The sequence below is a fragment of the Cyrtonyx montezumae genome, unplaced genomic scaffold (genome assembly GCF_038088225.1).
Source record: "Cyrtonyx montezumae isolate F1298 unplaced genomic scaffold, pur_monq_1.0 scaffold_17, whole genome shotgun sequence".
In the NCBI taxonomy this organism is placed as follows: Eukaryota; Metazoa; Chordata; class Aves; order Galliformes; family Odontophoridae; genus Cyrtonyx; species Cyrtonyx montezumae.
The window spans coordinates 18,435,603-18,461,460 of NW_027071903.1; the positions used below are offsets into that span (position 1 = coordinate 18,435,603).

The window sequence follows — 25,858 nt, forward strand, 5'->3', positions numbered from 1 at the left end:
GCTTTTAAACTTACATAGTAGTGTAATCTGAGATGAGAGAGCTACAGTACAGCAGCTAAATATATCCTTGAAGAAGCATTGCTGATAAGTTCAGTGTTCAGAAATTAACTTTCCAAATAATTATGGCCTTGTTCTTTTCACAGCTACAGCAAGAAAGCAGTTATTTTCCATGAGGTTGTGCTATTTCTGCTCTATGATTCTACTCGACATAATTTCAGTTTATTCATGTGCTTGCCTGGGACTCTGTTGGGTGCATAATGTCAGTATAACAAAGTTAATGTGAAGCAAATCAATGTAGGCTAAATGGTAATGTTTAGTTTGCAGGGATATGCAAAAACTTAAGTAATAAGGTGTCAGATTGAGCATAAGTGGCCATAGGTGGCCAACACATTTGTCATTATACCAGTGCAAATGAAAGATGTCTCATCTTGCTCCACATAATGATAGAGGTGGTGGCAGTTGTGTTAAACCTTCCACAGTAGAATGTGTTAATTGAATGTTAATGCGGAAATGCACGGTCAGTGTGGATTTTGATATTATTGCTGTGTAAAATTTTACTTGCTAATTAGCAGTTCAGTTTTGTCTAGTTGTAGAACATGTCTAATGGGGGAAAAGCCTTCTCTTGACAAAGCCTGTGTGGTGGCAATTGAGCATCGTGAATTTTACAGTGCTGTGGACAGAAGTGGTACTCTTTGGGCTCTAATCTTCATTGAAGCTTTCTCTGTTAACTTCCAGCAGTTTATCTAGTACTGTATTCCAGAGGTAGGATGATGACCTGTGTTCCTGGCAGCTGAATTATGCTCACATTTTAAACCAGATCAGTTTTCATGTTGGAGTCTCCTCAATGAGGCTGAGCACATTAAATGTTGTACTGAGGAGGGAGACAGAGCTAGAAAGTGAGAAGTAGTTTTGCAAACTGAATTTCACAGGTGTGTTTAGGTAGTTACATAGCAACCTTTACATTTCATTGTTTTTTTTTCTATGTAGTAGGTACCTACGTAGTAGGTCATGTATTTATGCTGACTGAAAATGGAGTTGCAAATACACTAAAAAAAAAAGTAATTATTTTGCAGTTTGAATTTTGTCCTCGAATTCCTTTATCACAATGGAAAGTTTGGTTGCTGCTGAGTGATGGGTGTGTGCTGGCCACCACCATGATGGTGTGGGGCAGGGGGTGGGCTGCACATGGGCTGCAGGTTGGACATGCCTGTTCAAAGAGGTAATGTTCTCAATGATATGCTTTAGTTTTTGGTTAGCCCTGGAGTTCTCAGGCAGCTGGACTGGCTGGTCTTTGTAGGCCCCTTCCAGGTGAGCTATATTCTAAAGCTATATTCTAATGTGAATTACAAACCAACAGTCACAAAGTGGGCCTGGATGTCAGGCCATTTTATTGACTGTTGTAGCAAAGTTATAGGTGTTGATAACAAATTGTGGGCCAAAAAGTGACAGGAAAAGTGACCTTGTCTCTGTAAGGCAGCAAACAGGTAATGAATAGGATGCCTGCTCCATTTGGTTTAAGTAAGGCATTTTTGGTTTTCCACACGGTAATGAAAGTGTTTCAAAAACTGCTGTTTGCAATCCTGATTTTTTTATTGAGTAGGTTTGAGTCACCCTCTTCATCTCTATGTCCTTTTAGAAAAGCCACAAGAGTGCTGATGTGGCCTGAGGTGACTTGTGCAGCATAGCAGTTTCAGCTGTGTACAAGTTGAATCTTAAGGGATGTAAAACAATGGTGCTCTTTGATGCTTGATATTTCAAATAAGTACAAAGATTTAACAGCATGGAGGAAGTGCTCTGCTTTTTAAGACAGCAAAGAAGTTTTGTGTAGGAACAGTTTTTCCAGCATTTATTAAAAACTAACTGAAAAACTGGTTCAGTTTAGTGGCAGGAGATGATCACGGATGTCAGCCTTACTAAATTGTACTGAAGGCTCCTTAAGAGTGCCTGGCTTTTGCTGAGCTCGAACACACGATGATGCTCAGTCTGCCACTTAGCAAATCAAACTAAAATCTTTGACTAGAATTGATGAAAGAAGGATTTCAAACAGTGGAGCTATCTGATGACCTGCTAAATGAATCTGAATGTCTGCAAACCAAGTGCACAGAGCATATGGAACATATGAGGTGCACCTATAAGCATGGGTACTTACCAAATATGCATATAAGCTATCTAAATCCAATGCATCCAGACTAAATCTTCTTGAGCTAACTTGCCCGTTTCTTAGATTTACTTTTTATTCATTGATCTATTTTTGCATGAAAGGCATTGCTTTCACTGGTGTTTTAAGTGCCCCTTCGCCCAAGATCTTATTTTCAGTTGAAGAAAATGTGGGATGACACCCTTTCTGAATATCTTTCAAACTTGCAGTTGTGTGGGAGGAGGAATTCTGTGGGAGACTGGATGATGTTAGTCCACTGAGCTGTTTTGCATGTTATGTTTCGTTTTTGGAGGTCTGTTGTTGCTATAGTATTTCATATTGAGCAAGCGCCCTTTGAGTATTTTCTTTTTAGAGTTAATATCACAGAATCATGGATTTAATACTCTGGGCCTAGTTCAAGTACTGTGTAAACCTGTAGCACATTACCAAAATTCGATAAACTAAGGTCACAGCTGTAATGTTCACTGTGGCTGAAATGTGCTTCAGTTGTTGATGCCTTTTCTCATTGTTCTGCACGACAGCAGCAACTGCTCATTTCTTGGATCACTGGCAAAGCTGGGCAAGCCTGTTAGGTCCCTGTAGAGAGCAAGGGAGAGGCTTAAAAAATGTTGTGAGAAATCTGTGTTTCAAAGCAGAGTCTGGTGGGTGGAACTGGAAAGCTATTGTGGAGCAGTTGCTGATGTAAATGAAAGTTAAAGGGAAAATCTCCACTGCAACTTGAGGAAAAGTTCAGCAAAACTGTGCTTCTAGGAGAAAGCTGGGATCTTGATAAAGCTAGCTCATGACCTGCATTAATGCAGGGGGTGCTTTTGACACCTTCACAGTGAAAAAGCCTGATATTGTTGTGGTTTCTTTTATGCTCTTTTTGAGCTCCAGGCATTGTGGATTTCACTTCCTTCCATTTCTGAAATTCTTTGTTCCTCAGCCTATTTGTGTGTCTCTCTGAGGCTACATTAGGGCTATATTTCATTTAGCTTTAGCCTTCCTCCATGCTCTCACTGTTGTGTCCCCAGTTGCTTTTGCACCAAGACAAAAGTTGCCCTTCTTAAATGCCTGCAGGTTGCAGAGTTAGGGCAGCTTGCCAGAAGGAAATACGTTAACCTGAGACATAGTTCTTCCTTCATGGCCCTCCTCAGATTTGTCAGTCAAGAAGCAAGGCTTGGCTTTGATATTTTTGTCTTGAGTTGTTTTAAAATGTTGTTGGCCATCTGTCTGTACAGCAAAGCACTATCTGACTAGCCAGTAACACCTAGTGACAGGAGACTTGAGTGCTCATCCTTCATGAGAGCAGCTGGATTGGAAATCAACTCAGAAAATAATTGTGAATGATGTTATACTGATGGTAACAGACTTGCTGCAGCTGTCTTCCTCTTTGAGTACAGTGATAAAAAGACAGTTTTAAGAAACACTTCTGTCTTCTTGTGTCTAGTTTCAAGTTAGATGCTCCAAAATGCTTGCACAACAAGTATGGCTTCAATAACTGTTTTAGGTGGCAGATAATTACCTAACACCAGGCTCAGTAGTAGCTCAGAGCTGTTGCTGGCTTCTTGCTTTGTCTGCCCTGTATCCCTCTCACTTTGGCTGCTCTGAATTTTCTGCCAAGTCAGGGGCTTTGTTTTTAAGCATGCTGTGACAGAAGTGGGTTAATCAGGAGCGCTTTAAAATTGTCATAATGAAATCCGTGTAAGAACTGATGCACAGAGTTAGAAACAGCAACAGAGATGGAATTTGAGTTCTGTGTTATTTGTTTGTCCTATTGATCTGCTAAATTCTATCCACCAAAAAGCAGTTGCATAATGTTACTAGCTTTCGTGGACACACTCAGCTCCTCCGTTCATTCAGATGGTTTATACCTGGCTTCGTGGTAATCATTTACTTAATGTTGGTTCTTACATTCCTGTGGTTAAGGAGAAAGTTAATGTTCCTAAACAGCTATTTTAGTTGTTGCATTCAACAAAAATGGTTTGTATTCTCAGTAGATTCCTGCATTTGAATTTTAAGGCCTGTGACTTAAAGCTGTCGGGGTAAATTCCTGAGGCTTTTTCAGCCATGATTGGTGTCTGTGCTCTGATAACTAGGATTAGGCTGGTAGCTGGGCCATGGCCTTGCTAGACCCACGGATCTGGAGATATTATACCTTGCCTTCATTTATCATCAACTTGAGCAGGTCTGTGTGTTGGCTGTGTCCCGTTTGACTTCAGTTGTCTATCTGGGGCAATGGAATCAGTTTTTGCCTATGTGCCAGCTGGGTATGACAAACCCATAAAGTGCAGAATTGGATGCAAGTCATGATTATCCAATTTTGTGTTTATTGCAAATTCTGAATGTAGTGCTTCAGATTCTTGATTAGGAAGCAGTATGTGCAGCAGCTTATGTTCCCAAATATTTTGCAGGTGCTTGAAATAAACTGCAATGTAAATGCTGTTACATGTTCCCTTTTCTTATTAAATGAATTGTTTTGCCCAAGACTTGAATATGAGCTTCGTATGCTTGGAAAATTATTACACAGGAAATATATTTAATCTGAAGTAAGACTCTGGGATGAAAACCAGAGAGGTTTTAGCAGAGCTTTTAAGACAACCCAGCTGAGTTATAACAGTAATTTCTCATTTCAGAATCTGGAAGCGATAGGCAGTTGAGATGTGCTTTCAGAATGCAGGGGAATCAGTCCCTTGGGCAAATGGTGTATGAGAAATACTTTGGAATTAACTTTGGATAGCAACTATATAGTATTCTGAAGATACTGCAGTGCTGTGGCATACTGGGGACTATGAATGTGATGGTTTTGCATTTTCTCACTTAACACTAAATCCTGTGCAGGCTGTGAGGAGGTCACAGTGACATGTTGACATCTTTCAAAAAGACCAGACAGTAAATTGCTTGGGTTTTGGCATTATTTTTTTTTCTTTCTTTCCTCTCTGGAGGAATATGAATACAAAACTAGTAGAGACAATTTTTGTTGGTCTTTTCAGTGGAAACTTTAGGCAAGTTTCAGCCTACTGCTCTGTAGAAACACCTTGACTTGTTGCTGAAATGTGGTTAGTGGATTTTTTTGTTGTTCTTTGTTTGCTTGTTTGTTTTCCAGGAGCACAGTGGTAGCCATGTGGACTCTCACATAGGCTGAGAGGTCTTCCCAGTTAACGACCTGTATGCACAATTGGAGGCTTGATTCAGTTCAAGGATCTGACCAAGATCATTTCAGTGCAGAAGTGTGATGGAGTCCTACCTGTTCTTTATGTTACTGAATATATATAAATTGTGTGTAAAAACACACAAACAAAACTTAGAGCATATAGTTAGAAGTTGATAACTCATTCTGAAATGAGTTATTTTGTGTTCTCCTACATAGCTTAGACAATCCCTCAACCCAGAATCACATGAGAAAGTTTAGTTCAGTCAAGAGAAGACATCTTCCTTCCTTTTATTGCAGTGGTGGGGTGGCAGGGAAGCTCAACTTTTTTTGTAATTGGTTTCATTGAAGAGTTTAAGCAGCATGTATTTCTTACATACACATTGTCAACACAGCCTCATCTTCCCCCATTTCAGTGGCGATTCCAGATAGCGTTGTCTCTTGGGACAGTGTGAGTGCTGTTCAACCTGCCTGGTGAGCACTGTAAAACATTGCTTTTGTTCTTCCGGGTACTTGAAATGAAGCAATTAATATGAAGTGCTTGAGACAGAAAGGTTTATGTCTTTGGGAAGACTTGATGAAGTTCAAAGTGTATTCTAATCAGAAGGAGTTGATGTGGCAGCGACATAGTTAAAGTAATAGACAGAAAATCACAGTGGTGCTAGGACCTGAAGATGTGCTATGTTTTTTCTGAAATGTTAACTTACTGTCCTCTAAGACACAGCAGATTGGAAGAGAAACCTTGTGTCAGTGTGATATAGTGTACAAGTTATGCATGTTTTGTGCAGCTACTGAATTCTCAGTCATTGAAGAATTCTAATAAGTAGCAGTGATAAAACTGCTTAAGTTGTTTTTTTCCAAGTGATATGTAAGGAATCGTACCTCTTGCAAGAAAATGAATCCCTAATCTGTTAAATAGCCATTAAGCTTCTTAACCTGTTTGATGAGACTTTGCTGTCTTGAATAAATGGCTGTTATTTGGAGTGGGAGGCACATGGGAAATTTTGGTATTTAATTTGTGACTCTAAAAAAGTGTTCAGTAGCTTCATCTGAAAGTAAGGAAACTTTACAAAACTCTGCTCTTTACGTGGAGGGACTTCAATCTGAGAAAAATCAAGATGATACAAAAATAAAAATCCAGGTTGTTTATATTGAGGGTGAATTTCCAACACATCCTAGAGTTTCCAAAGCAATACTGTATTAACCTTCTGGATGCAAATATAAAGCAACCCAGCTTTCGAGGAATGTTTGGAAAGTTGGCAAAGTTCTCCTCAGCCATGCCAGAGAGATAAATCGTGTGCTTTTTTTTGCTGCAGTGTAAATGCACTGTAGTTTTGTTGGAAGTAGAATTAGCCAGCAAATTCTGTACTGAGGATGGACAGTTTGAGAAATACACCATGAAAATAGCATGTGTCCTGTTGTGGTAATGTTCTGTGAAGAAATTATGTGAGCAAAAACCTTGTTGTTCTTTTTTTACCTGCCCTTTGGAGGATTGTTTTTGTCTTTATTGTTTATTCAGCTCGTGTACCAGCCCTGGGCATAAACCTGAGCTCCTGAAACTGTTGCTCCATGTGTTACCAGTCACTTTTTTTTTCCTGCAGGTATTTAGCCAAAGTTCTATATGGATTTCACTTCATAATTCAAGATGGAAGTGGTCATATTGGAGACAATCTCATAACTTCATTACAACCTTGTATTGTCACTTGTAAAAATGAGTTACATAAGTAAATAGGATATTGGCAATGAAATAAACTTTATCAGTTTAACTGTCTGTAATTGGAATCAATCACCTCTATTACTCTTCCTGCAAGGATTTCGGTGGCCCACGCAGTTTATGTTCAGTAACCAGTGATAGCACTACTAAAATAGCAACGGGCCACAGCTCCATTGTGAACAATAGCAGCAGTGAGTAAGAACGTCTGCTGTCCGTGTCTGCAGAAAGATTAAACCTACTTGTTGCTGACAGTACTGAGGGAGGAAAGATGGATAAAAGCTTTGAAGCTATTTACAGTTTGAACAAAGCCCTGTTTATGATGGCTCTTTTAGAACTGTGCTGCTACTATGTCTAGCTGGTAACTAGAGGCGTAGAACAGAGTCCAGATGAAGGAGAGTACAGCAGAAAGAAGTTAATGCTGACAGCATTAAAAACCAGTGCAGCCAGGAGGTCACCACTGAGTCTTCTGAGTTTCAAATGTTATGGGCTTGAAACTTGAGGATTGCATTTGTTAGTGAACTGCTGTCTTTTAGCTGGATGCAGTAACTTGGTAGATGAGGCTCAGGTTTTAACTAAGTCTGTTACTTCCTACAAGAACAGACTGTAAGTCATGAAGTCAGCTGTCAAGGAGCCGTCACTTTCAGTCTTCAGTGTCTACAACTCAGTGTGCTTATCTGAATCTGAATTCATCTCTGCTGTGTCGGTACTAAGTGATGATCTGCAGGTGGACAGCAGGTCTCTGAAAACGTACCACTGCAAATAGCAATGAACTGCAGGACTTGGAATTGTTCAAGAATAATGCCAGCTTTGAAATTTCACATACTGTTTTTCTTTGCTATCTCTCTTCTTCTGTGTGCTCTTTATTCATGCATGGATCAGCCCTTAGAAATGTCACCCTTCTACTTGACTTTTTAAAAGGCAATAAAGGAAGGTGCAATTTTAGTAGCTGCACTTCAGTACTCTTGCATCTTAGTGTTCTTACGTTAAATAAATTCTCAGTGCATATATAGAAAATGACGGGGGAAGTGTCTTAATTTTTAAGTTGATGTCTATGAAACTTGCAAATTGAGACTGCTGAAAGGCCATTGTAGCTTCTCACATGAAATATATTAGAAATCTGCTTCAACCAGATTGATGTCAACTGAGCATTTAAATGTATAGCATATGTAGAGATTACATAGCCTGAGCTATCTAGACTCAGGATGCACTGTTGTGCGTTGAATGGCATCCATTTTTTAAGTTCTGCCTCTTTTTTTCTTCCTTGAAGCTGTATCTTATCTCCATGAGCACTGCTGCCCACTAGGCCTAAAAGTGCATAGATACAGACAATGGATTTACAGCAGTTAGCTCATTTTGGAGCTTGATAGCGGCTACAGATGCATATGTATTATTTATTCTAGTTAAATAATAGCTTCAGTGCTGAATTTAGTTTTAGAAGTATACAACATTCCTTTTTTTTCCTGTGCTTTTTAGTGCTTGTTGTGAAGGAATGGGCAGGCCATGTAGATCACTCACATTCTCACATGCTTGCCTACCAACTTCATACAGCTTCAAGCCCATGATGGATCTTCTGCACCTACTCTGCAGCAGATGTAGGTGAACTGCTAGGAATGAAACTCCAGATCCAGTGATCCTTATCTATTATCAGTTTGGTTTTTTTTTTCATAACTTGAATTTAAAATCTCTCTGTAGTGGATGTAGCTTGTGAATTTTTTGCAGTCTCTAAAATGTATACATGCTAATTCTTGTTGATGATGAGTGTTTAATGTCTTTGCATTTATATAACTGCTTCATGGGCTGTTCTTTGAACTGTGAAAGTATTTTTCAGAGTGTGTCATCATCACTGTTCCTGGGGTATGTGCTGCAATAGGCCGTACTCTAGGCAGCTCCCTAGCTCATTTGGTGTGCTCGCATTTTGCAACAGTCAAAGCTTTAAGGTGTATTTCTTCTCAAAAATTTTAATAAAGCCAAAATATAAATAGTGATAGATAGTGACTGCAATTGCTGTGTAGGATAAATTCATTTTTAACCCAGCTGTAAGAATAAGGTAATAATGGAGAGTTAATAAATGTGTATTTTTTTTTTATTTTTATTTTTTGAGAGAGAGGTAGAGTGGAAAAAGGGTATTTGGAGGTTAAATATATTTTTTGAAGGGGAAGCTTAAATGGAGATTGGGAGCAGAACATGTATTATATCATGGATTGTTATGCCTTTCTTGGATGAGTACCTTGAAGGGAAATGCAAACCTGCTATAAATGTTGCTTATTTAGAAATGCTTGCAGCCTGAGTAATTCATGACTTAATAGTACAGGAAGAAGGAATTCCTGTATATTTTTTTATAGTAATTACTTATGACAGTTGAATTCATGCTTTCTTTTTATGAAGACAATGTGAGTATGCTGTTGCTTATTTGTATTGCAATAGAATTGCTGAGATCGAATAGCTTCAGCTGAACCAGCAAGTCTTTTTTAAGGGTTGCTGAGTAATTATTACTGTAGTGTACAGAAGCATAAATGGGTAAGAAATCTGAATTCTGATTGAAGTCCAAGTACGTATTTGGGTATTAGGAGCATATGGCATCACCGGGTGAGAAGAAAACAGACTGTGTACTCAGGGTTTTCTTTCTGATACTATGGGCTCCTCGCTGCTCAAGTGTCAGAAACCAGCAGGAAGTGCGAGTGTACTGATGCAAGCCACCCTTTGTGCTTCCAGGAAAAATAGGCATAGTGTCTTTTTTGCAGTTGTTAAACAGCTTACAGTTTGTTCAGCTGTAAAGGGTAGCTTCAGTGCAGACTCCAAATCAGGAAAGATCAGAAGTTACAGTTAGTGAGAATGGTACCTGGATGAAGAAACTGCCGGGTACTCAGAGATCAGAGGTGAGTTACTTCACATCGTTATCTGTCATTTTAATTTACCATGTATCACATTATTGGGGAAAAGTTTAGTTCCATTTTTAAAAGACATTTTCTAGCAAACTCCTTGCAGGCAGTGTGGGCCTGCCATACGTGAAGAAGTTGGTCATTGCCATACTCTGAACGTTTTGGAAGGCAAAAATTGTCCGCATCATGATGGAAGTATGGGTGAGTTTGACATACGGCACCCTCCTGGTGCCTGTTTTCTCAGGAGGGCAGTAAAGCATGACTGCCTTGTATTTCACATTACTCTGGTAGATCAGTCAAGTCAGACTTGCTTTCTGTCATCAAAGGAAGGCATTGCAATTTGATGCCAGGATGACATACTGTTCTGGGCACATAGGTTTCAAATAACTTAACAACCGTGACTGGATGTGCGTATTTGCTGTAGCTTTTTCTATAGTAATAATAATAATGAAGTGGAAGTAAGTTACCATTCCTAGTTTGGTAAGCCTTTTTTGCTCCCCAACTCCCACAGAGATAATTGAACAAGTTAAACAAGATTTCTCTTTGTAGTGGACAACAGAACTAGGGCTTGTTATGTAGAGGGTTCAAGTGACAATTCTGAACAAAGTTTGGGGACTAGAAGCTTCCTTAATGAAGAACTTCCTGCTGCTCCTGAGGAGCTCTATCATAAGAAAAGTAGTACTTGTCTGACAAAAACTTTAAGTTGGTGAAAACACAGGGCATTTCTCTCATGTTTATTGCAGAAATAGTTCAGCCTCATCATGTAAGAGATTCGAGGTCTATGTAATCTTGAAAATGCATCAGTTTACTTGGCTTTAAATGGTCATAACAGGCAATTTCTTTACCCTTGTATACGAACATTCCCTGAGAAGAAATTAATACTGTGTTTACCCCATGTGTTGCAGAATTCAGCTGTTGTTCCTTTTCAGGTGTCCTCAAGCGATCCTATTATCATGGTTTTATGATTTTTGTTATATTTTTGATATTCCACATCATAACATCATGTAGTATGTTGGGAGTTGAAGAGCTAATGCTCTTGGTCTAGTGGTTAGGAGCCGGTGCTCTCACTGCTGCGGCTCAGGTAGAAATCATAAAACCATGACACCTATGCTTATAGGATGTGATAAAGACAGACAAGTCTTTAAAGCTGAAAACAATAGTTAAGACCTGTGAGAGTGTAGTTAGAGCCTCTGAGGTTGAGAGCTGGCTTTTAGTGGGTGGTTGCGAGGCTGTGGTGCCACCACTATGAGGTATAAAGGAAGAAAACCAAGACCACTCAGCACGCACTGAAGCACTATTTTCAATAATTTTATATTGTTAAAGATATTGTAGTTACAAATGTTAAGGGAGGAATTGTATTTGAGAGTATAATTTCAGCTGAGGGATAGTAAAATTTGTCTGTTTGCTGAATGCATTTTTCCAGTAGGTGATTTTGGACCATTTATGAGATATGTGACGCTGCTGCTGACTACGCAGTATCAAAGAAGAACAAGGTTGTTTGCAGTGTTTTTTTTCTGAACAGGTAATCTTATGCAAGTTACAGGCACTAGATAGAAAGTCTCAGAAATGTTTGATGGTTTTAGTAAATGCAGTGAAGTGTAAGAGGTGGATCAAGCCAGAATATTACAGTGTTAGTTAACAGAAATTGGCTATTGAGGTTAAATGACTGTTCAAACTCAGCACACAGTTTAATAGTGTCATTTCATTTACAAAAAGCAAAGCCCAATTAACATGTTTGAAGTTCATACTGGTCAATAAAAACTCCCAAATTAATGGTTTTGCCTGCATTGGTAAGGTACAACCTTAGATTCCTGAAGATGCTAGGGTCGTCACTCCTTTCAGTCTACTTCAATATCTACAAGCATCTCCCATTTCAGTCTGTAGTTGGTCACTGCTCTTCACTGGCAACTTCACTATGTCTGTCCTGCTCAGGAACCCAAAAAGAGTGAAAATATCATGGTGTGATTTCAGTCCTTGTGACATTCTATGCTTGTTCCAGACTAGTTTCCTAAGTCCATATATATATTTCTAAGTACTTTGGCTTGCTTTTGTTGTTCACATTCTAATTTTGTTCTTTGTTTCTTCTTCTACTCAAGTTCTAATTTTGTGTTTACATAAACTTTTCATCTCTCCTGTCCACCAGGACTGAAATGTTTCTGTTTACAGGCAGAAAATTACAGAGAAAAGCTCAGTGTTGAAAGTAGAAATGCCACTTTTAAAATGACACTTTTATTTTCTGTTGTATTCTTCAGTCAGTGGCAGTTTATTACATAAACTGGGATGGGGAAAAAATCTGAGTGGCCTGTTGGCTAGGGGAGACTCTGCAATCTGTATTTGCACAAGTAGAAGTTTCTCAAATTTGAAATGCAAATTATAGATCATGTGTTTTAGGATGGGTGGAAGGTCAGGGAGGTAAGGAATAGTACTGCATGTTGGCTTGCTCTGTATTTCTGTCTATAATGTCTCCAATTATGGTTTGCTAGGGGGGAGAGAAGGTTAATTAAAACTGATGCTGTATTCTAAAGGTGCCTTTCATGTGCCCATTTCCACTATTAAAAGCTGATTTATCTGCAGCAGCTCTTTTGGAGTGCAGGGTGCTTATTGGTCACTTCTCCTTTGTTGCTCGCTTTATTTTTCATGAGTAGTGAATATAGTAGCAAAATGTGGGTGTTTTCTGTTACTGAGTAGGTAACATAACAAACTAAATGCGATGTTGCTGGATTTATGTATACTCTTCTGCTTACCTTTTGTAACTGGAGCATCTTTCTAGCTTCACCACTTCTGGTGCGAATTTCTGGTGTGGTGTGTTGGCTCTGGCTCATGTTCTTTGCTGATGAAAACACAAAACTAATGGTCGTGACTGTTGAAGAAATAGTGTTTCGTACCTGATAATTTGCTCTATCAAAGGGTATTGTTTTGGTGATAGTGTCTGCTGTCGTTTCCATGGAAATAAATAGGATGCGTTACTTTTGGAGCAGCCTTCATAGTTCACCTCTAATTCCCAGTGTGGGGTTCTGGAATGGAATTGGGAATTCACACTTTCCCTGTGCTTTTCTGCTTCCCTCAGTATTTTTTTGTTTTGTTTTGTGAGTAACATTACTAGCAGCTGAGCCAAAATAACTGCATAACGCAGCTGCAGCTAATGCAAAAGAAAAAAAGAGTGGGGAGGAGTTAGACTTGAATGCTCAGCCCCATCGAGGTCAGTGTAAACTTGTGGAGTTCGGTGCTTTGTGAACACATTGCCCCCACTGCACAACTGGCTGAGAATGCTAGTGAGTGTGCTCAGTGTTAGGAAACCCAGGGCACAGGGCAGCTCATTTGCTGCCTGGGCTTTTGGGCAGTCGAGTTTCATTTCTGGCTGCATTCCGGGTGAGGACAATAGAATATATAAGCAACGATTAATCATCTTGGGCTGTTTGGTTACAATCATCACTTGGCAAGTTCTGTTTCTTAAACTGTATGGTATCTTCAGCAGCAACTGACCCACTTGAAAAATTAACATTCTTCCTACAGTCGTGATTGTTCAAGCCAGCCTCTAAATGGAACTTAGCATAAACTATTCTTCTTTAAGACTCTACAATGTTCATTCATTTTCCTTCTGTTAAATATTCATTTAATTGAATCTCACATTTTAAATGAAGTTGTAAGTTTGAAACATGGTATTCTAATCATTAAATTGCTCTAGTAATGTAGTGCTTTGCTACTTCTATTTTTGTGAAACATTTGAGGGTAGTTCATTCACCTCCTTCCTTCATAGTCACACTTAGGGTTAACATTGGATAGGCCTCCCTGATAAACTATAGAAAAATCTATTTCAAGTTCTGTCAGAGCAGAAAAACCATAATTCTGTTTTCAGTTTATAACTTTAAAACGAGATTGTTTTTCTTCAGAAATAAATTCTGATACAGAATTGCATCTGAAAGGAGCAGCCCTGATGAATGAGCAACTTGTTTTGAATTGGAAGACTTGTTTGGGGGGACCAGGCGTAACTAGAAAGCTGCAATACTCAGATTCATTGCTCTGTTACTTCTGCTGTCACTGTCCCATAAATGTGATATGTTCTTTAGATGGCGGTTTTTGATGTAAGACTGTTAAGTATATCTTCCTCAGTTGAGGAAGACTGTGTAGGTGAGATGCTTCCCACCTGATGTTTGGTGCTCTCACAGCGTCACACAGAGAGCTGAAGATGAAGAAATGTGAAAATGTTGAAAATAGTCAAAGTACTTTGGAACCACATTTAAAACAAATTAAAAAAAAGGCAAAAAACATATGTGCAAGTTTGGAAAAGTAAAAAGTGCTTTCAAGAAAATGGAGTGGCTAGCAAATTGATGGGCTGTACTGAAGAGGCCTTTTTATTTCTTGAGACATATTGCTTTGTCTGGAAAAGTGACCAGACAGTTTTGTCAACGTTGACATAGGAAGAAGGTGTGGTTGATCTCCCATGCAATATTATGAATAAATATATATAAGTTGCAATGTATCTTGATGTTCCAACTAGTTTACTCATCTGCATGATATGAGTATTAAACTTCCATACTAAAGTGGGGTTTGTTTGAACTAAAACGAAGAACAAATCCCCCAAAACCTTTGAGCAGAGGAATGCAAAGCCTAAAACCGACCCAGTAACAAAGCTCACCTTCCCCAAACAGCCCAAACCTTAAAATAGGTATTTATTTTTTCCCCTCTCCTTCTTTCGAAAAGAAATCTGTTAACTCTGTTTTTCTGCAGTCATACTCTCAGAATGAAGTGCACTGTGAAGGGAAATAGCCCAGAGAGGATTTTCTTTATCTGTTCACTACACTGAGGTACTTCACAGAGACTTCCAGCCATAGAAAAGCAGTGTTATTGCAAAATAGTACTCTGAGGGATTGTGCTTTCATTATGTTAACACCCGGGCTTGTGGTATGAGCTTTTTGTCAGGACTAGACAATTTCAAGGTGCATACCTCTATAAGCTCAGATCTCATTTCTAATGAACTTCCAGTGTGAGTAATTTGGAAGCCTAGGTTGAATTGGATTATCTTAGGCTATTTTCTTTGGCAATGCATATTCCAATTCTGGACGAGAAAAGGAAGCTCATAGTTTCCTGAGTTGCTTCCTTTTCAGTGTGCTAGCAGAATGTACTTTAAAGCTACAAATGAATGGACTGGGGATAAGAAAGTAACTTGTTTGCTTCCTGTGTTACAGGCCTGGTTACTGAAAGTATCCTGCATGGTCGAACAGTACACTGAGACAGCCTTATTTTCTATGAAATGAAGTTTAATTTTGAGGTAAGGTTCTATTTCCTTTTACATTTTTTTTAATGCAGTATGACAGAGAATAATTACAGTAATTAAAAGCCTTTATTTGCTGCCTGTATATGTTGGTATAGTAATTTCTTCAGAAATGTATGAAAAATATACAGCTGTGGATGTGTTTGTGAAGAGAAATAAAGGTGAATATTAAACGTGATGCAAGAATATTGAAGCTCCCAGTAAACACTGTGAATAGCAGCCAGGAGACTAACCTGACCGTCACATCTTCTGACTATTTTTAAACAGTTTCCAGGGAGACTGGAGAATAATACAAAATAAATGAGTTCTCTAAGCCTTAGAAAGAAGGGCTGTGCCTTTCACTGGTATGAGAACAAATAGCTGAGATGATGACTTGGTTTCATTTTAATATGTCAGAGAGGTAACAGGGAAAAAAAATCATTTCTAGACTAAACAGATGCATTATTTCTAGACTGTAATGCTATGGGAAGTGAGGACTGAAGTGGTAAGCCTGGCTTTGGACAGAATGTTAAATCTTACTCAAGTTTCTTGATCTGTTGGAGAAATTCTGACCTTGTGCACATTATTGTTTTTATTATGTCCCTAGCTCTGACTCTTCTTTTGGGAATAGTCCTTGCTAATTCCTTGCTAATGGAATTTTGTCCTGCTGTTCTCCGTACTTTAAAAGTATCTGTGGTGAACTCTTGAAATAGCAGCATCTCAGTTGATATCAGCTGTGTCTAAGGACCAGGTTAAATGAAGTAAAATCAATGAAGAGTAAGTAGTTGCTTAACCAACTTGTTTCATTTTATTTGCAACTCTGTAAGGCTAGCAACTCTGCTTTGTTTTTGTTATTTTATAGTATGACTTTTCCTGTCTTCCATGATTCAGTGTTTTGTTGGCTTTTTTTTGTTAGTTTGTTTTTGCTTTTTTGAATCAAGGTACGAACACAAGAAAAACGTGATGTAAGAGAAGATTGAGCCTTATATGGCTTTCCTCTGATTCTCACCTAAATAGCCATTAAGAAAGAAGTTTTTGAAGGGGAGTCTTTGAGGTGGCCAAACTGAAAGCTGTTGAAGGTTAATACCCAGTGAAGCAAGTGGAGGCCCAAGCTGGAATCCTGTGTGCTTTGATAGGAAATAAGGAAAGGATACCTGTAGGTGTAGATTGGATCCCAGGTTGATTTCACGTTTGTTGCTGAAAACAGTTGATGGAAACAGTGACAGTGGTGGTTTATTTTCCCCACCTGTGCTTGGAAAATAACCTTTCTTTTTTACAGTAACCTTTTTAGTGCCCTTTCAATGCAAAGGGTGATGTCTTAAGTTTTCTAGGTGGCTGAATCTAGTGTAGAATATTGGAATGAAACAGAAATTATGTTTAACGGTCAGCCGTTTCTCCAAGATAGTGTGGATTCTGTTGTGGTCTTTTCTGGTCTGTGCATTTCCCTGTTGAACTGCTTTCTCCATAACTGCTGTTGTCTATGGGCTGACATAAGGAAAGTCCTAGAAGGGTATTTTATGAAGGCTTAAGGAACCAAAGTGGTTTACGTAGAGAATGTACTTTGTAATCTTATTCTTGGTAGTGGACTTCAGATGACAGTCCTAGCTGTAGTTCAACACATCTTAATGTGAATTTGTGCCTGTGTCAAAAGCACTAGCCTACGTAATGTGTTTTCATTGTCAGTGCAAGTATTTTTTATAACATTTTCATTCACATATACATCTATACTTAAATATTTATGTACAGAGTATTTGTTCTTACGTACTAACATAACATTTTTTGTTTTAAGCTGATAGTTATGAGGTATAAGATTCATCCAGTGTTTCATGTATATCTTGAAATAGGCCTTCCTAAGAAAATACGTGAATTTGGGCTCAACTATCTGAAAAATCTGCTAATTTGACCATGAACTTTTAAGCAAGATCACTGCCAGAGTCTCTTTATGAGCACATTTGATGGAGGAGCAGGTTTGACCTGAGATTAGCACATAGTTGACAGTGTATTAGACTAATTATAACCTACTTGACTTGCACACTGCTAAGCCCTACTAAAAGTCCAGCAATATTTTACGTTCTTGTCCTTTTTTTCCCTGCAGTAGTGTCTGCTTTGGAGTTCCTTCCTGGTTTCTTCAGAGATCTAGGCTGTCCTCAACCTTGGCCCAGTTTCAGAAATTTTCATAGAGATTACACCATTCTATAATGTTCTTGTCTCCTTTTCAATTAGTTGTGAGCTTTTTACCTTGGGAAATACTCTTAAAGCTGGAAATAAATGAATGCCAATTTGCTTGCGTGAGCCAGTCACTGAAGAATGTTAGACTTCTCATGTCTCTCTGCTTTTCTACTTTGTGGCTTCTTGATTTTATTTTATGATGCTATTCTGTGATTTTTATTTAAAAAAAGAATGGGGGAAACTGAATAGTTACCAGGAAAGCTGTGGCTGTCTTTTTCTTGGTTTTGGAGGATTTATTTTCCTAGATTTTCAGAATTATTTCCTCATTGAAGTAGTCAGATCATGTCCACATTTAACAGCTTTCATTGTCAGCATGTATTTATTATCCTTTCATATGTAACAATTCTTCAAAGGTATCTGTATCCTTAGAAATCTGTTAGAGCTGAAATATAAAGTGGTGATATCTTGTTGGAGTAGCACCTGGCCTTGTTAAGTCCGAAAATCTATCAGATTGAATTTAGCTAGCATGCAGAAATCCCTCTGAATGCTTCAAACATGTTCATTTCATAGGTGCAAGTATGCTGCCTTTGCTCAGCTTTTCTGTTTTCATTGATGTCATTGTTTCTGGTGGTAACCGAGCTGCCTTCTCTCTATGGCTTTTAGGTCTTATTCCTTTACTGTTGCTCTTCCTTCTGGTTCTCTCCATCTCTTGCTTGGAGCTTATTTTTCAGTGATTCCCTGGTCTTTGTTGGTTTTCTGTTGAAGGAGTAGTGTTCTTTTTCTGTTTCCTAAATCTAAATTGTTTTGTAATCAAAACGGGGAAGGCTGATGTTTCAACCAGAAACCTGGTGTTTAAAAAATTATTGCAGCTAGCTTTCAGCCTATGCAGTAGCCTGAAATGGCTAAGTAATAAATACACTGTCTTTCTCTCCTTTTCTCTTACCTCTGTTCATTTGGTAACATCAGTAAAGAGTATGCACTAAGCTCATTCAAGCTTGCTGCAACGCTATCTGAAAATCCTTGAGTATTCTAGATCCTGCAAACTGTGGTTGGTAATTGTGTTCACAGTAAATTTGAAGTAGGTGATGGAGATTGTAAGAGTGGGAAAATCTTTTTTTCTGATAGCTTTTTGAATGTATTAGGAGAAGATTTCATGATCTACTGTTATTCAGTTTGACATGTTTTATGAATGCATGATTTGACTCGTAGGTGGTGTGTCAGCTCTTGCATCCACTTGCTGTGTTGAGATATGGAAGTGTCACTGTTCTATATGACTACTTCTATGGGGGGGATGTATGCTGGGTTATCATTGCTGTCTTCACAGTATTTTGTTGTGTTTTTTTACTGTTTTTCTGTAAACTATCTCTATGACATGAACATTGTTAGAAATTATTGTTCAGAACTGGTGGTAATTGTGTATTGATTCACGTTGTGACTGCTCGTGAGGAAAAAAAGTCAGAGTATTACTACAGGAAATGGAATCAAGAGTAGTTAGAAGGTAGAAAGGTAAATGAATTATTAATAATTTAGGTTCAGGTACTAATTGGCTTAATTTTGAATTATCCAATAAACACTAAGGCAGAAAAACGTATTCTGAAGACCCATTTGATAAAATCAGCAGCACAACTGCCATATTCTGCTGTCTTCCTTCAAGTTCTTCTGAACTCTTACTTCATTACATGGAATACTAAGTATGAGACTGTACTTAATACATCCAAATAACACTCTGTATGCTTCCTGTTTTGTTTCTGCCTCACTTCCTTTTTTAGTGATCTGTGTAGCTTGCAGTAACTGATTGTTGGGAGAAATTGATCAAAATTTAGAGAAAGCACATTCAGTGCCTCTTAAGTGCAGCAGTTCAGATCAGCAAGAACAGAGAATATTCACAGCCCGTCACAGGATCCACTTTTAATTTTCTGTGTAGCACAGCTGCTTCTGATGGCTTGTCTACCGAATCCAAATGTGGGTGATGGTGCTGATCAAAACAGTCAATGTGAGTTTATTTCTGTGACTTCAGAAGCGAACTGAATTTTATTTAGTACTTCAGCTTCCATAATGGAATGAGAAGCGTTACTGATAAAGCTGATAAGAAACTGCAGCAGACTATTATTTGCTTTCAGTTTGTTTAAGGTAGGTAATAGTGGTGTATACACAAAGCAACTGTTGACTGCCACTATTCTAGAAAAGAAAATGAATGCAAGGCTCAAAGGTGACATGAAGTGATGTTCAAAAGTGCAGGGGGAAAGCAGTAACTGAATCCTTATATGGTTTACAATAACATTTTATCTTTGCAGTGCTGTTTCTGTACCAAAAGAAGATTCCTTATTTGTTCTTTTTTCTTTCAGATGGGCAAAGTTTATTACTATGCAAAATGCATAACATTCTAAGTTGTGCCCTCGTTTCACTTGAAAAAGAATGAAGAAATGTGGAATAATACTTAGACCACATTAGACGAATCCAGTAGATCACATCCTAGCTATGCCACTTAATGACTGAATTAACAACTCTGACAAATTGGTTTATCATGTTCTGCTTTGGGGAAGTCATCAAGAAGTGGCAGACATAAGCCAGAACTTTGACTTCTTTGCATGAATTCAGTAAAACAAAGCATTGAAGTGATTATGTTCAAAACCACTATCAGACATAAAAGCTTGAAAACTGTTCTTCAAAATTTCATAGTATTTCATCAGTTGAAAATGGAGTAAATATGCAGAATTCTGCAAGCCTGGATGTAATAGCCCACTTGGTAGTTCGACCTATTACCATCGTCAGTGTGATTTAAAATATGTGGATGAAATGCTTGGAACAATTAAATCTGCTCCCATGGAAAATCAGTTTTGTATTGCTTTAACTCTTCCATAGAGAAAGAAGGAATCATTATCTGAATTTATTCTATCCTGTTTAATTCACTTATGTGCTTTTAAATTCCCAGAAGTATATTCAAAATTGACTGTGTATCTGACTTCAAACAAGTCGTAGCTCTCGTTACAAATCTAAATTAACATTTCAAGCACGTTGCCTTTTTTCCCACTTTAAAACTGAGTGCATACATCTGTATCTCAGTGCTGTGTAAGTTGTACTCTTGGCACCTCTGAGTATCCTCATTGCTATCCTACCAAGTGAGCCTTAAGAAGCCTTATACCTAAAGGGGAAGCACTGCATTTAGAGAGGAACCTAGCAAAAGGATGCCACTTTGCCTCTTCTGACTTGTACAAAACTCATACTCTCCTATTTCAACTTTCTTCTGTGCTGCCAAATAGGAACAAAAGCCTGGAGGGCCTTTTCAAGCAACTGGAGTTTAGTTGTTGACTGCTATGTCAGAGGCTTCTGCTTATGAGACTAATGACTTCTATATTAGAGCTTGTTTCATTCACGTTCTTATCTTGTGTTATCCAAAAGCTATTTTGAGTTGTTCAGAAGCACGGTACTCTTCTCATGATACCTTGTAATTCACTTTTTATTTTGAAGGTACGTTAATCTAAGTTTGCAAATTTATCTTTTGACTTGAAAAGCAAACTGTAGTTGAATTGATAATAAAATGACTGTCCTTTAAATAACACTTAGATTCAAATATTTTGGATTCTTACATAATTTTACTTGAAGGAACTTCGTTGTACTGAGCAAAATAGCTGATGCTCCTGTATGACTGTGTGGACTGAAACAACTGTAGTTATTTTCTTTGCTTACTTAAGGCTTCTGACTAGCCATCCCAGACAGTGCACAGTGCCTGAGACCTTGTCTGCTTTTGAACACTTCTGAAGCTCATACCTTGTACTCATAGAACAGAAGTTATTGTTTACTGTTTCTCCCCTCATCTTTAAGCTAATTTGAGGAAAACTGGGACTTTTTTATTTCTGGCTCCCAGAAGAGTGCATACTGCTCCTGACTAAATTTACCAGAGGAACACTAAGTGGACTTTGAGTTCAGCATTCATGCGTATGGTATTTGGATATAAGTGATAATTCTCCCTGAAGCAGCTCTCTGCGGTGTTCTCAGGGGAATGGCAGAGCACAACTGCAGTGTATCAGTCAGGTGCTGTACAATGATCTTGCAGAGAATATGCCTAATAAACTAAGAAAATTAATAGCACCTTTGAGAGCAGTTGGGTGAAGTGTGACCTTTTACAGGATAAGTACAGAAAATGACAACAGTAACACTGACCAAACTGGTTAAAGTACCATGGAGTTGTAGTAAAGAATGTTTTGTTAATTTCAATGCCTGCACAACCATCTTCCTGCCTGCCCTGTGGTCCCATCATCAATTGTGAAAGATGACACACGGATTTGAGTTTATAATTTTGAAAATAAGATGCGTAGTTAATGCTGCAACAGGTCTTGTGGTTTTGAGTACTTCTTGCTTAAGATCTTAACAGGTACAAGCCCATTGAAGAAATGTTTGGTATGTTGCAGTAGAATTAGATGCTCAGCCATCCTGAGCAGTTGAAAAGGTAACATGTCCTGTCTTTATGGTGCCGTGTGCCAGTGGGGCAGTGATGAGGGAACTGAGATGAATGGAGAACTTCTGACCCACTGGATTTTGTTAGGAAGTTACTCTAGTATAAAAATGCATAGCTTTGCCTATAGTAATATGTACAAATGTAGGCTTTCAGATTCTGTGTGTCATGACCTAGGTATGTTTGCTCAAGCGTAAGTGAACGAGTTAAGGAACATCTATAGGGAGGCAGATCTCTGCAAAATCAATAGCAGAGCTTTGTTTTATACCAACAGCACTGACAATGGCAACTTTGCTGATGGATTTAGTTCATATTTCACACGTCAGTGTTAGTTGTTCCACATTTGCCTAGTTAGGAAATACAGTTATTTTGGCTCGCACTTCACTTAAAACATTCCATTAGCAAGGGTGGGAAATGGAAGGCAAAGGAGTGTTCATATCATCATAACATTAACCAGAGATAGTATTAAACTAAAATAAGAAAATAAATAATCTGTATTCTCTGTTTTCTTAGCAATGTAGCTCAATATATATACATTTCCTCAGCTGCCAGATACTCCAGACATTGGGGTATGAGTGGTACAAATGAAGTGAAGCAGTCATGTGGATGGTCAGGGAGGTCAGTGTTTGCCATGTGGTTACCCCTGTAAATCTCATTTCTTGTGAATCCCTTATGTATCTCATAAACCATCGTACTTCTGTTTTATTGTATGCTTCTAGCTTGATGTTAGTTGATTTTTACTTGAATTACACGATCCAAGCTTTTGTTCTTGTCGATACTTGGAGGCACAGCCTTTTATCCTGGATTACATGTCTCTTGAGAGTCCTTGTGAAATGCTTTTTGAGATAATTACACTTCCCCTTCTGTTTCGTTGCATAGCAGCTGATGGGGTCCAGTCTTAATGTCAGTGCCACCTTCCCAGTCGAGCACAGCTGGGCACTCAGTTGCCATTTAGCTTCTCAGGGAATGTGCTGTGGAATTTGTGTATTTGTTACTTGATACCAGGAGGGAAAAGCATTTCAAATGCATTTGCAGTAGAAGAAAAGAGTGGGTATGTTTTCACATTGACTTTCTTCTTGTTAATTTGGAGGCATTTCAAGGGGACTTAACAGATACGTTTGGTTTTGTTTGACTTGAGGTCTTGTGACTTGCTATCGATCATTACCTTTTGTTTTGACTTGTGCTTTTCTACTGATTTGATAGAGAATTTTATGAATTTGTTTCAAGGAAGGAGCTTTTGGGAACGATAAAGTAGTGTTTGCTGAAAATTCAAGTTAGGCTGTGCAAATGGAAGCATGAGAGGCGAGTTTTACCCTCCCAAGTTAGTGACATGCTCATCTCCTGGTGGTCCAGATGAGACCAAATGAGGGTGGCTATCTGTTCACCACTCGGTGCTCCTGTTCCTCTGCTGAAGATGATTACTGCATTGGATTCTCTGGCAAGTTCTGTTAGATAATCACTCCATAACCCAGTTCTGTCAGAACTAAGGAAATGGTTCTGTTTAAATATGATGGCCAGCACAGAAAAAGAAAAGTGTCAGAATTGGGTGAATGTAATTGTGCAAACAGAAATGTTGGCAGCTGTTAACTTCAGGAGCTGGAATGTAGCTGGCTGTCATAGCCGTGAGCCAGGGCTGAACTGCAGCTGGAACGGCAGGCATCCCCACAGCCTGATGTTACTGCTCTCCGAAGAACTTCAACATTGCCTCATTTGTAGGTCTTTTCAGTGTTGAGCAATGTATTGGTTTTTACGCTTGAAATAGGCCTGCTTGTTGTCAGGATCTATCCAGGCTATCTCTGCGGGCACAAGGACACCGGCTTACCGTGATCCAGCCACTAGCTGTACTCCTGTTTTGCTGGGATTTCACAGAGCACAGGCTCTGCGAGGACCCAGCTCCAGGCCTTGATGTTCACACTCCAAATACATACTGTTAGTACTGGGTTATCTCACTGAATTTGGAGCTTATGTTACCCCTCCCAGCTCTGTCAGGTCAGCACAGATCAGTCACAGTCTGATTCAGAAATTACCTATTCCGTTGCTTACAGGGCATTAGACTTCATACAAGGCAAAGCAAGTGATTTATCATTCGATTACAAGGAATCCTTTAGGCCTCTGTTCCAGAAAGTGGAAAAGTACTGGGGAGGAAAAAGGGAGAGTCCATTACATGCACAGAGAAATATTTAAATATGGCATGAATCAGTGTAGAAAAGAGAAAGGGAATATGCAGGTTTTTTGTTTGGGTGCTGGGTTTTCTTTCTTTTTTTTTTTCTTTTTTTTTTCTTTTTTGAGAAAAAACAGCTCCTGTTTGAGCTGTTACCCAGAAGATGGAAACTGCCCCAGCTCCTTCTGAAAGCCAGGTGGGGATGTTTAGAGCTTGAGGGTCATCTGAAGGTGACAGATGAAAACCTGTCTCTGATTTTTGAGAACCCAGTGCTGGAGGAAGCCGATAGCTCATGGGTCCCTTCATAATTCTGTTCATAATGAGGTGGGTTTTTTTTTTGGCGTGTCCAGAAACAGGAGCTTTGAGTTTGAAGGAGGCCAGACTGTCAGTGTGTTTAAGGAATAGTATTATAACGAAATATCGAGACAGATGCAATGCAAGTGACTTGCAAGTCTCACCTTTGGGAGCAATAGAAAAAGCAGAGGAGAGGAGAGCTTTTTGTAGTTCTTGTGAACTCGTGCTCACTGATGCTAGTTTATATTTCTTACTTTTTTAAACAAGAGTAGCAAATAGGAGAGAATGAAAATCCAGAGAGATGCATGAAATGCCTCTGCAGACAGAGGAGGGAGCAGGAGCTGTAGCTTACCATACTGCTCCAGAAGCCCACAGCCAGGTTGTAGAGGAGGCCTGGGAGTTAGGACTGCTTGCTGAGCAACTTGCTCAGGCTGTTCTTCAAGCTCACATGGCTTTTTTCCAGTTGTTAGTGTACTGATTTTTTTTTTTGTGTGTATATGTACATATGTACATATGGGCACATAATTCTCCCCAGGACCATTATGGACAGGGAAAAGACTGCTCGGGCTTGTAGTTTCTTTTGATACTTCTGTTTTTGTAATGCTTTGTTTTTGTTTATGTATAAACAGGAAAGTACTAAAATATTAATCATATTGAATCTCTGTGGAAATACTGTGGAAATTGTTTTTTTTTTTATTTTAATAATTTTATTTTTTCTCCCGCATTTATTTTGTGCTGCTTCTGTGCTGAATGGTTTTATCTTGAAGTAAGGACTGTTTTGGAGGGTTTTAAGCATTAGTAGGAAAAGATCTTTATTTATGGACCTTTGCCTAGAATGATTGGCTTAAAATCCAGGCTTTTATCAGGCACTCTTAGATTTGGAAAGCACTTTACGTTTCTTCTTGCACATTATCTCTCATTCAGATAGTCCTAGCATCTGACACAGTCTGGCAGTTTATACTGGTACTGAGAAGTGCTGAAACTAATTAAGAAAAAACAAAACAACAAAGTAGGATGATGCTGCTTGTTAAGATGCAGATGAATGGGCTGCTCCAGTAATGTGGTGGAGAATGACATCTTAGAGCAAAGTGACTCCTAAGGGTATTGGAAGAGATGATTTATCTGTTGTTTGTGCCTTGGAGAAAGGCACAATCATTAAGCTCAGTGCTTTGGTGTTCTGTTTTCTTAACATTGTTGAAATGTGAATGGTGGTTCTTTCTTATTTCTGTAAGTAAGTTTACTAAGCAGTACTGAGTATCCAGGCTGCAAAGTGATGCACAACTGACATTTGAATTTTCGTCTAGTGGAGTCTGTCCTCCAATTGTCAGCAGCAGCTAGTTTGAGTCCTTAGAATCTCACATCCTCCTATTTAAGAGACATGGATGTGAATTTAGACAGAAAGGATTTTCAGATTTTGTCGATTCTGCATTTTTGCAGAAAGGGCTTTAATTCTGTACAATTCTTGGAGGTAGTTACGGAAAGTCCAGTGATGGAAGTGTGGTTTGGAGTGTCATGACAGCAAGAGAAGGGAAGACACTTGAGACAAAATCCAGACCATCTATAAAATGAAACAGAACAAAAAGCATCTGTGGCTTCCCTTTTCTGTAGGCAAATGCTGTCAGCTTCAGCGACATTTCTAAAATAGAACT

At 38.7% G+C, this 25,858-nt stretch overlaps 1 protein-coding gene across 2 annotated transcripts in view; it reads left to right on the top strand.

Annotated features, from left to right (window-relative positions):
- The window catches only part of TLN2 (talin 2), a 170,438-nt gene that overhangs the window by 62,256 nt on the left and 82,324 nt on the right, over window positions 1–25,858 (top strand). For both annotated transcript variants that reach the window (XM_065733533.1, XM_065733532.1), the window contains one exon: window positions 15,068–15,150. The gene's annotated coding sequence lies outside the window, so the exon portion shown is untranslated. The remainder of the gene's footprint in view (window positions 1–15,067; window positions 15,151–25,858) is intronic.